The sequence below is a fragment of the Crinia signifera genome, chromosome 19, assembly GCF_055691185.1.
Source record: "Crinia signifera chromosome 19, ASM5569118v1, whole genome shotgun sequence".
Taxonomy (NCBI): domain Eukaryota; kingdom Metazoa; phylum Chordata; class Amphibia; order Anura; family Myobatrachidae; genus Crinia; species Crinia signifera.
This window is the reverse complement of record NC_139226.1, coordinates 100,486,063-100,500,805: the sequence shown is the minus strand read 5'-3', so window position 1 is coordinate 100,500,805 and position 14,743 is coordinate 100,486,063. Positions and strand designations below refer to the sequence as shown.

Sequence of the window (14,743 nt, the reverse complement as noted above, 5' to 3'; positions counted from 1 at the left end):
GTTACGTCATACAGAAGTCCGATGACGGTAGACATGTTAACATGTAACTGGATGCGGCATATTTCTAAGAATTGTTAATTCCGTTTCCTCCAACCCTGACAAATCCTTATTGGAGACAACCAGACTCTCATTAGATCGCGAGGAGGCTCAGAGAACAACGTGTCTCCTTCTGTCTCATCACATGCTTATGTACTGTGGCAGAATTGGGATTTATAGTCCAGAAGCCGCATTGTGCCAGCTAGTCACAGCACAAAGACCATGTTATATGCCGGCCCTTTCCGGCTCAGGAGGGAGAACGTGAGCAGATTCTGATGTTCTCTATCTTTTCATTTTCAGAACGTCTCTGCTAAGGTGTGGTGTATAAGGGACGTAGGTTGACACAAGCAAAAGGTTGACACGGAACGGTCGACATGTGAAAAGGTTAACATGAGTTTTAACTCTTTCCCCTATCAATGTCGACATCTAAGCACATGGACACCCAAATAGTGTGTACAGCTTCGCTTGCAATGCTGTTCCAGGTGCCGCAACATTTTCCCTTGGGGAAAATAGAGTAACAGCTCAACAGCAACAGCAATCTCTCTGCAGAACAGCACATTACAGAGTCACAGCACACTGCAGTCACAGCACACTGCAGAGTCACAGCACACTACAGAGTCACAGCACACTACAGTCACAGGAGTGCTTATACAATGAAATATCATATGGGTTTGGAGGGCACCATAGACAAGGTGCGATGCGATATTTCATAGTAGAAGCACGCATGCGATGAGATGAGATGTGTGATTAGTATGACATGTGATGGGTGCCTACAATGAAAGCACCTATGCCATTGTTTAGTGTCACCTCCAGTATCAACGACACCCCGAAGCGTGGCAAGCGCAGCGAGCCCCGCAAGGGGCGGCGGAACGCGTCCTACCGACCTTTTCATACCCCCACTATCAACGTAAGAAATGGATCTGATTTTATATAGCGTGGCGAGCACAGCGAGCCCCGCGAGGGGACGCGGATTACTTTACATGTATTCCACGTCCGCTCGCCACACTATATAAAATCAACTCCATGCCGATGTGGATAGTGGGGGTATGAAAAGGTCGGAGGACGCGTTCCGCCGCCGCTCGCCATGCTTCAGGGTGGCGTGGATAGTGGTGGTGTTTTAGGAACACATTCACACCTGCAAAATCATACAGCTGACACAGTAATGACGACATGTGTTAACTAAGAACTGTCCTTTACTTAAATAATTTCATTGGAGAAGCATAAATAATTAAGATCATTGATTACAATAATTAGGGCGAAATGTGTTAATATACATCGCCACCCTTCGCCTGCCAGCTGCCGCGATGCTACCGCATATGTACTAACATATTTGGCTAGCATCGGGTTGCGGTGACGGAGACCCCTGCGATACCTGTGATGTGGTCTGCGGGGGTCTCCGCCACATCCCGGCGGCTGCCAGTGTCCCCCTGCGTCTCCTCCTCCCCCCTGCAGCCGGATGTCCTCCCGGCTGTGACACCTGCTGGGGGAGGAGGAGACAATGGAGGATGGGAAGGGGGGGCGCTCGGACGGCGGGCGGGAGGCGATAGAAGCCCATAGGCTTCTATAGGGTATCGCCACCCAGAGGGTGGCGATACCCTGCCCAGCGGAGACGGGGCAGACGCATTTTCCCTTTACTACATCCCGCCCTTAATGAGAATAATAACAATATATGAACTTTAAAAACAACAACATTAATGCTTAAAAAATAAAAAAATAAAACCACACTTAATCATCCTTAGGGAGGAGCTTAAGTGCTTGGACTATGCGGTGGAATTGGTCATCAGCTCCCAATGTCTTTCTCCACATGAATTCCTGTAGATAGGACTGGAGCTCATGTCGCGCTGTGCCTCTTTGGTGCTTATTGCGCCATTTACATGCATCCCACAATTTCTCCACATTCCGGCTATGAACCCCTGTGGCCGGGTCAATGATATTGTAGCGATGATTCACTGTGAAATGCTGGTATCCTGCCAGTTCAAGCTGTTGAGTGCTGTATGCCGTCCAGCAGTCCGTATAGATAGTGGTGCCTGGCTCTATATTCTCAATTATACACTCCATCAATGTGGTGGCATCACGCCTGGGCACCATTTTCAGGAAACAATGTCCGGTTTCCCTACATATTCCACCGAAAATCCACTGCTGTGGTAAAATCCGTCCAGCGTTATTTTTGCGCTTAACAAATAATGGGTGAAATTTAATGACATGCGATTTTTAAGCATGTATAAAAATCGCACAAAATCGCACTTTTTAAAATCGCGTTATTGGGCCGATTTTTGCATATTTAATGAGATGCAAAATAGCGCAATAAAGTGCGATTTTGTACGATTTTTAAATCCTGAAAATGTGCTATTTTCAGTCATGAAAATCGGCACATTTTCAGTAATGTGCAGTGTGTTGAAAAAAAAAAAAAAAACGCGTGCGGTCCCCCCTCTTAAGCATAACCAGCCCCGGGCTCAAAAAGCCGGTGCTGGTATCATAAAATCAGAGGGACAAACAAATAGGGGTTCCCTTGATTTAATGAAACCAGCACCAGGCTCAAGGTCCAGCGCTGGTTCCCAAAATACGGGGGACAAAATGACTAGGGGTCCCCCGTATTTTAAGAACCAGCACCGGACCCAACCAGCCAGCAGGGTAATGCCACAGCCGGGGACACTTATTATATAAGGTCCCGCGGCCAAAGCATTATCCCCGTGGCTGGTCAGCGTGGGCAGGGGTCCTGGGGAAGTGGGGACCCCCCCAATGAAGGGGTCCCCCCCCCTCCAGGACTTACCAGCCCATGCCGAAAGTCCGGGGCTGTCCCCGATGCCCCTGGGCGGTGGGCATCGGGCTGATGAAAAGTGTAAAAAAAAAGAATAAAAACTATTGTCTTATACTGTAGAACTATGAGTCCCAGTAAGCCTACCCCGCATGCTGGGACTTGAAGAACCACAAGTCCCAGCATGCTGGGCATTAAAGGGCCCGCTGGCACTTGTAGTTCCACAGTACAAAAAATAGTTAAATAAAACACACACTGACACCCAGAAAAATAAAAGTTTAATACATCCACAGCCCACACATACTGATACTTACCTACCTTGAGCCCGTAGGTCGGTCCCTGGGTCCGGGGCTCCTGGGCTGAAGAGTCCGGTTCCTGGGCCTTGGTCCTGGTTCCGGTGGCTGGTCCAGGGCTCCTGGGCTGAAGAGTCTAACTAAAAATCGCACCTTTAAAAAATGCGAATTTTTCCGAAAATCGCAACATATAAAATATGCGATTTTCGGAAAATGTCCGAAAATGGACGTTTTTGCGAAAAAGATTGCAAAAATAAAAAAAACGCACCCTATTAAATTTCGCCCAATGTCTCATCTACCTCCACAATGTGGCCAGGTCCACCGATCCGCCGCTGTGGCTGCGCCATAATGTCCAGGGCGCAAGCCTCCCGCATCCAGCGGTTGTACAGGACCGCAGTTTTCTTTGAAATGTTAAGCTGCTGCCCACAATAGTCAATGGAGGTTAGCTCCTGTGCCCAGGAGTAAATGAAACGCACCAAGGTCAAAAAAGTTAAGCGGCACCCTGGAAACCAGTGGGCCGCTCTGAGGCTTACCTTCAGCCGACACACTTTCACATGGCACCGCCACATCCACTCCTTCACTGAGAGGCGCATTACATGCCCATTTGCGCAATTCTGCACCAGCGGAAGGAGTTCTTGGTCTTGGAAAAAGCGTATCGCCTCCTCCTCCGTCTGAGGCAAGCTAAAGATGTTGAACGATCCAGCCATTTCCAATAGTTTCACTAATTCAGCAATAATTCACCAGCAGCTCTGAGGGATTTTCTACTCCTGTCACAAAATCACCTCAGAATGATTTCTGAGAGGATCTGACAGGGGGCGGGAATGACAGGGAGCAGGAATGGGAGCGGTACCAAAATCGCATCGAACGCATCGCATGCTACTATAACAGCATGCAATGCAATGCGATTTCACTACGTTAGCGTACGTAGGATAACTGGGCGCCCTGCTAGTAAACAAGTACCCTATTATCTTCTAGGGTTCTAAGTAAATAAGAAGTCGATTCTGATTGGTTGCCCATAGCAACATCACACGTGAAGTCTAATTCCCATCTTAGTAAATTTCCCCCATTGCCTATTGACCTATACATTGGGGATGATTCTGGTTGGTTTGCACAAGCAAACTCTTTCTTTAATGAACAAAAACATGTGCACTGCAGGTGGGGCAGATGTAACGTGTGCAGAGAGAGTTACATTTGGGTGGGGTATGCTCAAACTGAAATATAAATTACAGTGTAAGAATAAAGCAACCATTATTTACCCTGCACAGTAACAAAATAACTTACCCAAATGTAACTCTCTCTGCACATGTTACATCTGCCCCACCTGCAGTGCAGCATGGTTTTGTCCATTAAAGGAGTTTGCTTTTGCAAAACAACCAGAATCACCCCAATTGTCTTTCAGTAATCTGTATGACTGATGCTCAGCCTCGGACTGTAAAGGGGTCCTGAGTATACAGTAGGTTGATTTTAAGGGGAATATTCATTGCATACTTGCCTACCTGACCCTCTCCATGAGGGAGAAAATGCTCTGTTCCTGCACTACAAGTACTGCGCTGCGCTTAGCGGTCAAACCAGATTTACGATTCGCCGCTATCCTCCTCCCGGCGGCTTAGTGCTGCTGTCTGCTACGCCAGACAGATCTGGCGTTGTTCACTTCGTTTCTGACTTTTTTTTTTTTTTCAATCTACAATCTACAAGCAGCCTCCAACATGAGGCATCCATCCACTCCTGCCTTGAGAGCAGTGCAGCTGCGGCACTCACAGGGTAAATAAACTAGAAATTGGGCCACAGATGAAAAATTACCACAAGGTGCAGTGACAACGCCGCAGCCTCGAGCTTGACACGCGCGCACCACTGTCTTCCCCCCGTCTGCCTTTGTAAACTGCGCATGCGCCGGATACCAACGTGAGACCAAGATATCCAGCGCATGCGCAGAAGACGCCGCTGGACGCCTGCGTGTCATTCGTTATGGGAGGGAGCGTATCCCCGGCAGGAGGGGATAACGCACTCCCATAACGTGCGGCCAGACAATAATAAATACAGGCGAAAGACAGGTTCTCTTCACCACGATAAAGTGGTGAAGCGAACCTGCGCCCTTAAGGAACAATAAAGGACTATTAATAAATCTACCCCAGAGCCTTTTCTCCCTCATGGAGAGGGTAAGGTAGATAAGTATGCTTTCAGTGGCGATTAGGTCTGTCCCTGTGATGTGCTGAGCTTGGCACCAGGGGGTCTGTGCATGCGCGGTTAGTGCTGACCCCACTGGTATCTAGCCCATAGGCAGGGCCTGCACCTGGAGGGTGGCAGTTCGCCCCTCACCCCCAGCATGGAGGGTTAGCGCACTGTGCATATAGCTGGCGGCGGCGGCGTCCCTGCAGTGCTGGAGCGGGCAGGGGTGTCCGTCCCGGGGGGGTACCTGCGGCGCTGTCACTGTGTATAAAGCTGCTGGCGGCGGCGGGGTCCCTGCAGTGAATAGAAAATAACTAGCGCTATGCGGCGGCGCGGGAAGCGCTTCTGGGTTTGAAAACACTTGCCGCACGCTGATTGGCTGAGATTCAGCCAATCAGCATGCGGCAAGTGTTTTCAAAATCAGAAGCGCTTCCCGCGCTGCCGCATAGCGCTAGTTATTCTCTATTCACTGCAGAGACCCCGCCGCCAGCAGCTTTATACACAGTGACAGTGCCGCAGGTACCCCCACGGCACGGACACCCCTGCCCGCTCCAGCACCTGCCCGCTCCAACACTGCAGGGACGCAGTTACCAGGTACCACCCCCCCTCCCCCCGGGCACCGGGGAGCCCCCACCCTGACTCGCCTGGGGCGCTCCGGTGCCTTGCACCGGCCCTGGCCATAGGCTACAGTGGGCTACCGTCATCTCAGAATGGCGGTAGCCCAGAGACCCGTTGCGATGTTGCTTGATGTTGATACATCGGGCAGCTTTGCATCCCCCATAGAAACCTATGGAGGATGCAGCCAGTGGTGGTGCAGGAGGGATCATAGCAGGGATCGTAGATTCCTGCTGTGGTCCCTGCTACATACATTCCAGTGATACTTCATATTTGTAGTTAGATTAGCCGCAAATATTGAATGATAAATGGGTCCCTTAGCATACCTCCCAACTTTGTGAAGAAGGGAATTGGGACCTTCGCGCGGCGTAGCCGCCCACCGAACAGCTGAAAAGGGGCGTGGCCTATGCAAATAATGGTTGCGGTATATGCAAATTATTCCGCCGCATACGCACAGCGTCTATTCCTTCAGGCTATGAGGGTCTCTCAACTGCCCCCCCCCCCCCCCCTGCCAAGGGACAATGCCGGCCCCTTGAGGGACGCGGGACCATCCCAGAAAAACGGGACGGCCGCTATCGGTGGATGGTGGTAGAATCGCCATCCACTGCAAGGATGTGGCCAGCTCCCGATGCTGGAATCCCGATCGCCGAAATCCCGACACTTTCTCCCTCCGGGGGTGTCCACAACACCCCCGGAGGGAGAATAAATGTAGTGTGCCGAGCGTAGCGAGTCACCGGGCCCGCTGCGTGGCGAGCGTAGCGAGCCCACATAGGGGGGGCGATCCATGTCCCCCCCTTGTCGGGATTTCGGCGATCGGGATTCTGAACGCCGGGTTTTAATACTGAATCCTCCATCTGTAGTCTAGGGTCTTCACTTACATTTTATTAATTTGCCTGTGCTGCTACCAAGGGGACAAACTGTAGTACTGCCCCTTTGTAGTGTGATCACTTTCCCTGTTACTAAAAGCTATAAATTGGAGACTGTGAAAATTATATTGTAGTAACCCCTTTTTACATAAAGTTGTATTTTAGATTAAATTGTCCAAAATTGTCTTACGGTACCTTTCACTTTTCTAGAGACATGTTGTTGGAACTCACTGCAAAATGTGACCTTAGCAAAGGGAAGGACCCAATTATGGTTGACATGCATTGGGTCGACCACTGAAGGTTGACAGGCCTTAAGTCGACTCCTGAAATAGGTCAACCTGGCTAAAGTCGACAGGGTTGGAAGGTTGACACAAGCATTAGGTCGACAGTCAAAAGGTGGACATGGTTTTTTCACGTTTTTGTCCTGAATGTTGACATAGTCGACATGGACACCATCAAAGTGTTCCCCTGCGCTCGGCACACTATTCTTTTCTCCCTCCTAGCTCTAGTGGATGGTAGGGCATGAAATTCCCTGTTGGCATTGTCGACCTAATGCTTGTGATGACCGTCCAGCACTGTCGTCCTGAACCATGCTGATCTATTTCAGGTGTCTACCTAATGACCATATCCCCTGATGAGAGCGCATTGCAAAAAAAATAAAATAAACCTAAAACTATAGATAAAATTATTTGACCTAGACCTTGTCCTAGACATCAAACAATGTTTTACATGGATTCCATAATCTGTTATTCCTGTTATTTAATTTATTTGTAAGGGTATATATATTGTCCATTATGCCCATTTATCAAAACTGTCAAATAAATTGTAATCAGAAAGTGATAATAACTATTAAATTCAAATTGCGATTTTCTGTAAAATCGCAAAAATGTATAATTATTCACATGGCGTGTGAAAATGCCCCTGTCCCTGCGAATCCAGCTCCCTGCTTTCACCCTATTTTTATCGCAATGCGATGGCCCGGAATCCTACTGCGCATGCCTGACGGTTTACTTTTTCTTCCCCCTGCTTGTTGCTCAGAGCTGTGGGGACCAGAGTTGCCTACCCTCCCACAGAGCCGTCCGTCTACAGCAGTAAGATCTGTGCTTGGTTCTGTCCTAAAAAATGTGAAAATTAAAAAAAAAGCCAGCATGGAGTCCCCGTTCCTGAGAATAACCAGCCCCGGCTCATTGAACCGGTCCTGGTTTCAAAATTACAGGGGACAAAAAAATGTGTAGGGGTCCCCTGTATTTAAGAAACCAGCACCAGGCTCTTGGACCAGTCCTGGTTCCAAAAATACGGGGACAAAAAAAGTGGGCGTCCCCTGTATTTTGGAACTAGCACCGGGTTCCAACAACCAGCAGTGTCATGCCACAGCTGGGGGACACTTTTATGCAAGGTCCCAAGCAGAGGCGGATTGGCCTGCGGGGAAGCCGGGCATTTTCCCGGTTGGCCGGCTCATTTAGGGTAAATTGTGACTGCTCACCCTCCCTGCTGGGCCACGGACCACCATGTACCACCGCAGCACTATGCCCTTATTCAACATGGCCGCGGGCAGTCCCTGGTCGCCCAAATGTAAAATGGCCGCGGGAGGGCTGGTGTGCATGCGCGGTACTTGGAGGAGGACGGATGACGCCAGCTAGTGGCTGCGCCTGCTCATGTAATCCCCCGGCAGGCAGCAGGCAGCGCACTGGACTGGGGGGCTAGGGATCCATCTGATGGGCGGCGGCGGACGGAGAGTGAGCAGCAGCAGCCTGGGTTACAACAGTACAGTGAGTCAGTATTAAGCCAGGCTGTGCTGTGTGTGTTTATATGTATACAGTATATTTATATATACATATAAATATATATAAATATAGATGTACAGTATATATTTGCTGTAGGTTTTGGGCTGAAGACGGGGCTGATACCCCCGAAACGTCCCCAGAATATATATATCTTGCATTTAATGATCGTCTCCTGAGTGCTGTTTTTGTCCGAATGGACTTGGATTTCCACTAGTATCTTCCTTACTGGCACCGGGGCATGTTGCTAGTACTATATTAGAGTGCCGGCAGATCTTGGAAGCATATATATATATATATATATATATATATATATATATATATATATATGTGTGTGTGTGTGTGTGTGTCTCTCTCTCTCTCTCTCTCTCTCTATATATATACACACACACACATATATATATATATATATACATATACGCCACCCCCTCCCACCCGGCTTCCTCCGCCACCCTGCTACCCCCCCTCCCTACCTGAATCTTCCACCACCCCACATCCTATGCCACTCTGCGTCTCCCCTCTGTCACCCCACATCCTACGCCACCCAGCCCCACAGGCTGCAGAATAGACGCTGTGCGTCTGAGGGGCTGGGGACATAGCCACTAGCCTTGCCCCCACAGCAGCGAAAATGGGGCGTGGCCTTGTTGAAATAGGCCACGCCCCCATATCGCTAGACCACCAGCCCAGAAAAAAATTGCACGCGCCTCTGGCGTGCAACAGGTCCAGCGCCCATTAGGGCTGCTTCAGGATATTTCCTGGGCTGGTTTTAATTCCCAATCCGCCCCTGGTCCAAAGCCATACCATGAACACTGTGGCTGGTCAGCCCACGGGGTCCATGGGGCAGTCAGAACCCCTCCAGTACAGGGCTGAAGCCCGGGGCTGTCCCCAGCATCCCAGGGCTGTGGAAGCCAGGTTGATAAGTGTAAAATTATAATAACAAGACTTGTAGTTCACCTGTAAAAGGAATTTTTTTTTGCAAATTCTGTTTTATTGAAAATTTAAGAAGTAGAAAGGACACTTTACAATTATATATCATGTCACACATTACAAGAGTTAAATCACATAATCAATTAAATCAATAAATTAACAGCTATGTATCAAATATGAAAGTCAATTAAATTGCAAAAACATTTGCAAATATGTTGAGTCTGTGTAACATGGATAAACATAAACACAATTTCCTTATTATTTTTGCATTGCGAAAAAGTAGTGGAAAAGGTAGAGAGGAAAAGAAAAGGAGAGAGAGAAACAAAGTGGGAGAAACAGAGGTAGGGGAATGGGTAAGAAGGAGCCTGTCGCTGTCACGACCCAAGCCACCGCAGTGGGAGGAGGTAACATATCGTTTTTGAATTCTTTGTTTCCTTAAATTGGAGCCCATCAAACCAGGTGGTAGTAAATTGAGAGGAATTTTGTTTAGAGAAGGAGGTTAAATCCTGCATTTTCATATAGAAATGATTTTTCTGGAACCATTTCGAAATAGGAGGTTGTACACCACATCGCCAAAAACATGGGATAGTCGCTCTAGCGGCATTCATACAATGTCGCAATATAGAATTCTTATATTGAGAAATGGGGAAATCCATTAAATTAAGCAACCAAAATTCAAGAGACTCAGGAATTGGCAGGCCTGTGATTTGTTTGGTGAGGGAATGTACCTGTTTCCAAAAAGCTTCCATTATGGGGCATTGCCACCAAATGTGAAGGGGAGTTCCCAGTGAGTGGCCACATCAACAATGTGCCAAGACACTAGGTAATATTTGATGGACCCGGTCTGGACATCGGTACCATCTTGAGACAATCTTGTATTGTGTTTCAAATACTTATACTGAGGAAGAACTGGCATTTGTGTATTGAAAAATGTGAGACCATTGTTCAGGAGTTAGGTCTCTATTTAACTCTTTATGCCAGACTGATATAAATGGGGGAGGTGGTAAAGGAATTTTAAAATTAATACATGCACACCAAGAAAAGTATAACTTTATTACATTCCTTTTACATCAATATAAATTACCTCTACTCGCTCCCACGCAGGTCCTCCACCGCAGCTCACCTCGCATTGACAGTGGAGAATCTCACCATGCTTAGTGCTTGGGAAGCCTCTTAGCCCTGATTGGCTGTAGGCATCGCCATGGAGATGCTTTCAGCCAGTTAGGGGAAGCAGCTCAGCCCTGCTGTGTGTGTCTTTATTTAACATTATTTTTACAGGTGAACTACAAGTTTAATGGGGCCCATTAATGCCCCACATACTGAGATTTGTGGTTTGCCAAGTCCCAGCATGTGGAGAAGGCCTTCTAGGACTTGGAGTTCTATTGTAAAATGCAATGTTTTTTATTATCATTTTACACTTATCAGCCTGGTGTCCACCACCCCGGCATGCCAGGGACAGTCCCAGGCTTCAGCCCTGGATGGAGGTCTCCCCTATAATAGGAGGAGGGGGGGGGGGGTCCTGACTCCCCCATGGACTCTGTCCAGCGCTGACCAGCCACGGTGGTCATGGTATGGCTGGGGGACCTTTTATGAAAAAAAAGTGGCCCCCACTGTAGCATGAAACCGCTGGCTGTTGGAGCCCGATGCTGGTTCCAAAAAACGGTGGACCCCAGTTTTTTGGTCTCCGTTTTTTTGGAACTAGGACCAGTCCAATAGTGTTGATTTCCTAAATACAGGAGACCCCTACACATTTTGCCCCCTGTATTTTTTAAACCAGGACCGGTTCAATGAACCCTGAGCTGGTTATGCTCAGGAGGGGGGACCCCACACCTATTTTTATTTACTAAATACCGCACACTGCCATGTCGAAAAAATTGCACATTATCATTACTAAAAACTGCACGTCTAAAAATTGCACATTTTCGTTATTAAAAATCGCACTAAATGTCATGCAAATTCGGACTTTGTTTAAAAAAGTGCACACTAATACATTTGCGATTTTTGGCTGAAACAGCTAAAACATTAAATCTCGCCATGTATTTCATATATACAGTAACGTAACATTACAGGTCATTATGAAGAATAAAAATGTTTGCTTGCCAATTTTCACACCTATTTTGACAAATTCACTTGGCACTCAAAGGGTTAATTGCAGTACTCTTTGATCTATAAAAATGGAATTCCCAGATGAGTATTAATGTACATTAATAAATATAAAACATTTCAAAATGACCTACTTGTGGCTCTGGTGCACCTAAATAAGTTACTGTTCTTGTTACTGTTGTTTTTGTGTTACTACAGTATGACAATGAGCCTGATTCAGATTTACAAGCAAAGAAAAATGGGCAAACTCATATATTCTAAATTACAGTGTAAAAATAAAGCTGTCTAAGCTCTGGGAGCTACTGTACATGCAAAAGCAGTCAGTATTCTCCCTGCACAGAAACAATAGCAACTAGTTTCACACTCGCGGAGCCGTTCGCTCCAGAAGGGGCAGGCAGGGGTGGACACCGGGCCAGAGCAGGGTAACCCCCAGCATTTTATGGGCGTCCCCATGAAAACACTGGGCATTACCTGGGAACCCAGGCGGCCCAATGCCTGCTCGGGCCGGGCGGCTGACGTCCCATGGCGTCACCGCCCGCCCCCTTTTCATCCATCACCGGCTAAAATAAAAGTCACGCCATGCCCCTAAACATGAAATCAGATTGTGACCCGCCCCTTTCCTGCTACGGCAGCGGACCCACCCCTCCTGCCTCACTGAACTGGATGCGCTCTCAGAGAGGGGGACCTGATTTTCGGGACCCTCCCAGACATTCTGGAAGGCTAGGTAAGTATGGCTCAGCGTCACAGTAAACTAGCACTTAGAAAAGCGCTGTAGGCTTCCGAGGAGGGGGCCCAGACGGAGACTGCACATGACCCCCCCCCCCCCCCCCTTCTCTTGGTACGTACCGACTTTTCTACTTTCCATGCATACTGTGCTCCATATAGAAATTCCATAGTTTCACACTAAGCAGGTCCTAGGTGCACGGTCCCAAGCCGAAAACAGTATGCAGTGAAACAGTTAATCTGCTAAGCAAACCAAGTGTGGCTCTCAGTAACCTGATCTGCAGAGACATAACCAGCTGCACAAGACTCACAGCAGCAGTTTGAATCTGGCAAGTTACAGAGAACAGTTCTTCAGCACAACTACTGTATCTGGAGCAAGGGATGCAACTTACAGAAGGAGCAGCAGAATTGGGGACAGAAAAAAAAACTCTTCCCTCTACAATATGACTGCTCCTGTTGTAGCATCAAACAGGAGACAACTGCGGTGCTCACCACTTGCAATGCAGAAGATATTTGCGTGTAAACAGTGCAGGAGCAGAATATATAGAATCATAAGAAGCAGCCTGCAATGAGATGGAAAGAGCTCCATGTTTAATAGCTCCGCTTCCAGCCTTTAGCAAAGCAATGCAGGACATTCTGCATGATGTGCTCCTGGATTTAGCCCTCTGTATCCTCCCTGTTCATGCATATTCTGGAGATTTGGTTTTTGCAGACATGCTCCACAGACATTTATCATACATCTCACAGCCATAGAAGACAAAGGAACAGGAGAGATCCCATCCAGGCTAAAGCCGGTCCCTTTGTGACCTCAGGCATGGAGAACCTCTTCAAAAGGAGAAGAATAATGAAAACTTGTATAACTATCTCGCTACTTTTTGCCACCTTGGTGACCATCCACAAACTGAAACTGGTGGAAGAAGGAGCAAAAAATAGTCTGGCATTCCCTACAAGGATCCTACATCAATGGCTGCAGCTGGATAATAGCTCTTTCAGAAGAAACAGTAAAATAACTAGTAGCCATGCCAAAGACACTACTTCTGAAGTTATCAGTTTGCCCCCACCAAGGTGGGACATCAATGAAACTAGATGCCTTGAAAATACTGCTCTAAGGAAACAACCCTGGTTCAAAAATGTGGATTCTAGATTCCATCAGTTTATCCTGTATAAACATTGCAGGTATTTCCCATTGTTGCTTAACCACCCTGAGAAATGCCAGGGAGATGTTCATGTGCTCATAGTGGTCAAGTCCATCATCGAGCAACATGACCGGAGGGAGGCTGTTAGGAAGACTTGGGGCAAGGAAAAGGAGGTAGACGGGAAAAAAATTAGGACGTTGTTCCTCCTTGGGACCACATCTATAGGTAAAGACCACAGGAACCTCCAGAGACTAATTGAACAAGAAGACCAGATTTATGGGGACATCCTACAGTGGGATTTCATGGACACCTTTTTCAACTTGACTCTCAAAGAAGTCCACTTCTTAAAATGGTTTCACATATATTGCCCCAATGTCGAGTTTATTTTCAAAGGGGACGATGATATTTTTGTAAACGCTGAAAATGTGTTGGCTTTCCTGGCCTTCAAAAAGGAAGACCCTTTAGTGCCAAGCTTGTTCGTAGGAGATATTATTGCTCGGGCATTCCCCATCAGGAACAAGAAAAGCAAATATTTTATACCGAAAGAATTGTATGACAAACCCTATCCCATGTACGCCGGGGGAGGGGGCTTTCTCATGGCGTCTTCTCTGGCCCGAAAACTGTTTGTAGCTTCTGAGAAGATACCGTTGTTTCCCATTGATGATGTGTTTTTGGGACTGTGCCTCAAGTCTGTAGGTGTGGGGCCCAAGTCACATCCAGGGTTTAGGACATTTGGAATAAGCAAAAACAAATCTAGTGTAATGAATATGGACCCTTGTTTCTACAAGAGCTTGTTGGTGGTCCACAAACTCAGTTCAGAAGATCTCCTGAAAATGTGGAATGTTGTCCATGATGATAAAATCATCTGTAGTAAAAAATTTCATGTTAACAATGTTACATAGAAAATTACACTGTGTTGGTGACGGGATTAAGGCCATAAGGTACATAGGGAAACATGGGGAATAAAATTGAATTGTATGTCCATATTTTGTCCTAAGTCCTAAGGAAAAACAGAAAAAAAAATATTGGTTCTGCTTTTGGGTTCCAGTCGGTTGAGGGGAAAAAAAGATTTGACAGATACAGATACTGCACTTTATTTAATAAAAACTATGCCTTCTGGTTAAAAAAAAGGACTGATAACGTCAGGGCACTTAATGTATTTTGTCAAATTAATAATATAAATGTTTGTTAATAAAATGTCCAAAATTCATGAATATATAACGGAGATTTGATTTTTTTTTTCCAAAACTTTTATTAAGGGAGAAGACTTGCCGGAAATCCTATGTCTTATATACAGTATATGCTGCAGTATATAGCATTAATCCACTGAACTCACGACACA

The 14,743-nt window shown here is 47.0% G+C and overlaps 1 pseudogene; it reads left to right on the top strand.

Moving 5' to 3' along the window:
- The first annotated feature begins 12,947 nt into the window (after positions 1-12,947).
- On the top strand, positions 12,948-14,303 carry LOC146041602 (UDP-GlcNAc:betaGal beta-1,3-N-acetylglucosaminyltransferase 7 pseudogene; annotated as a pseudogene).
- Positions 14,304-14,743: the final 440 nt, after the last annotated feature.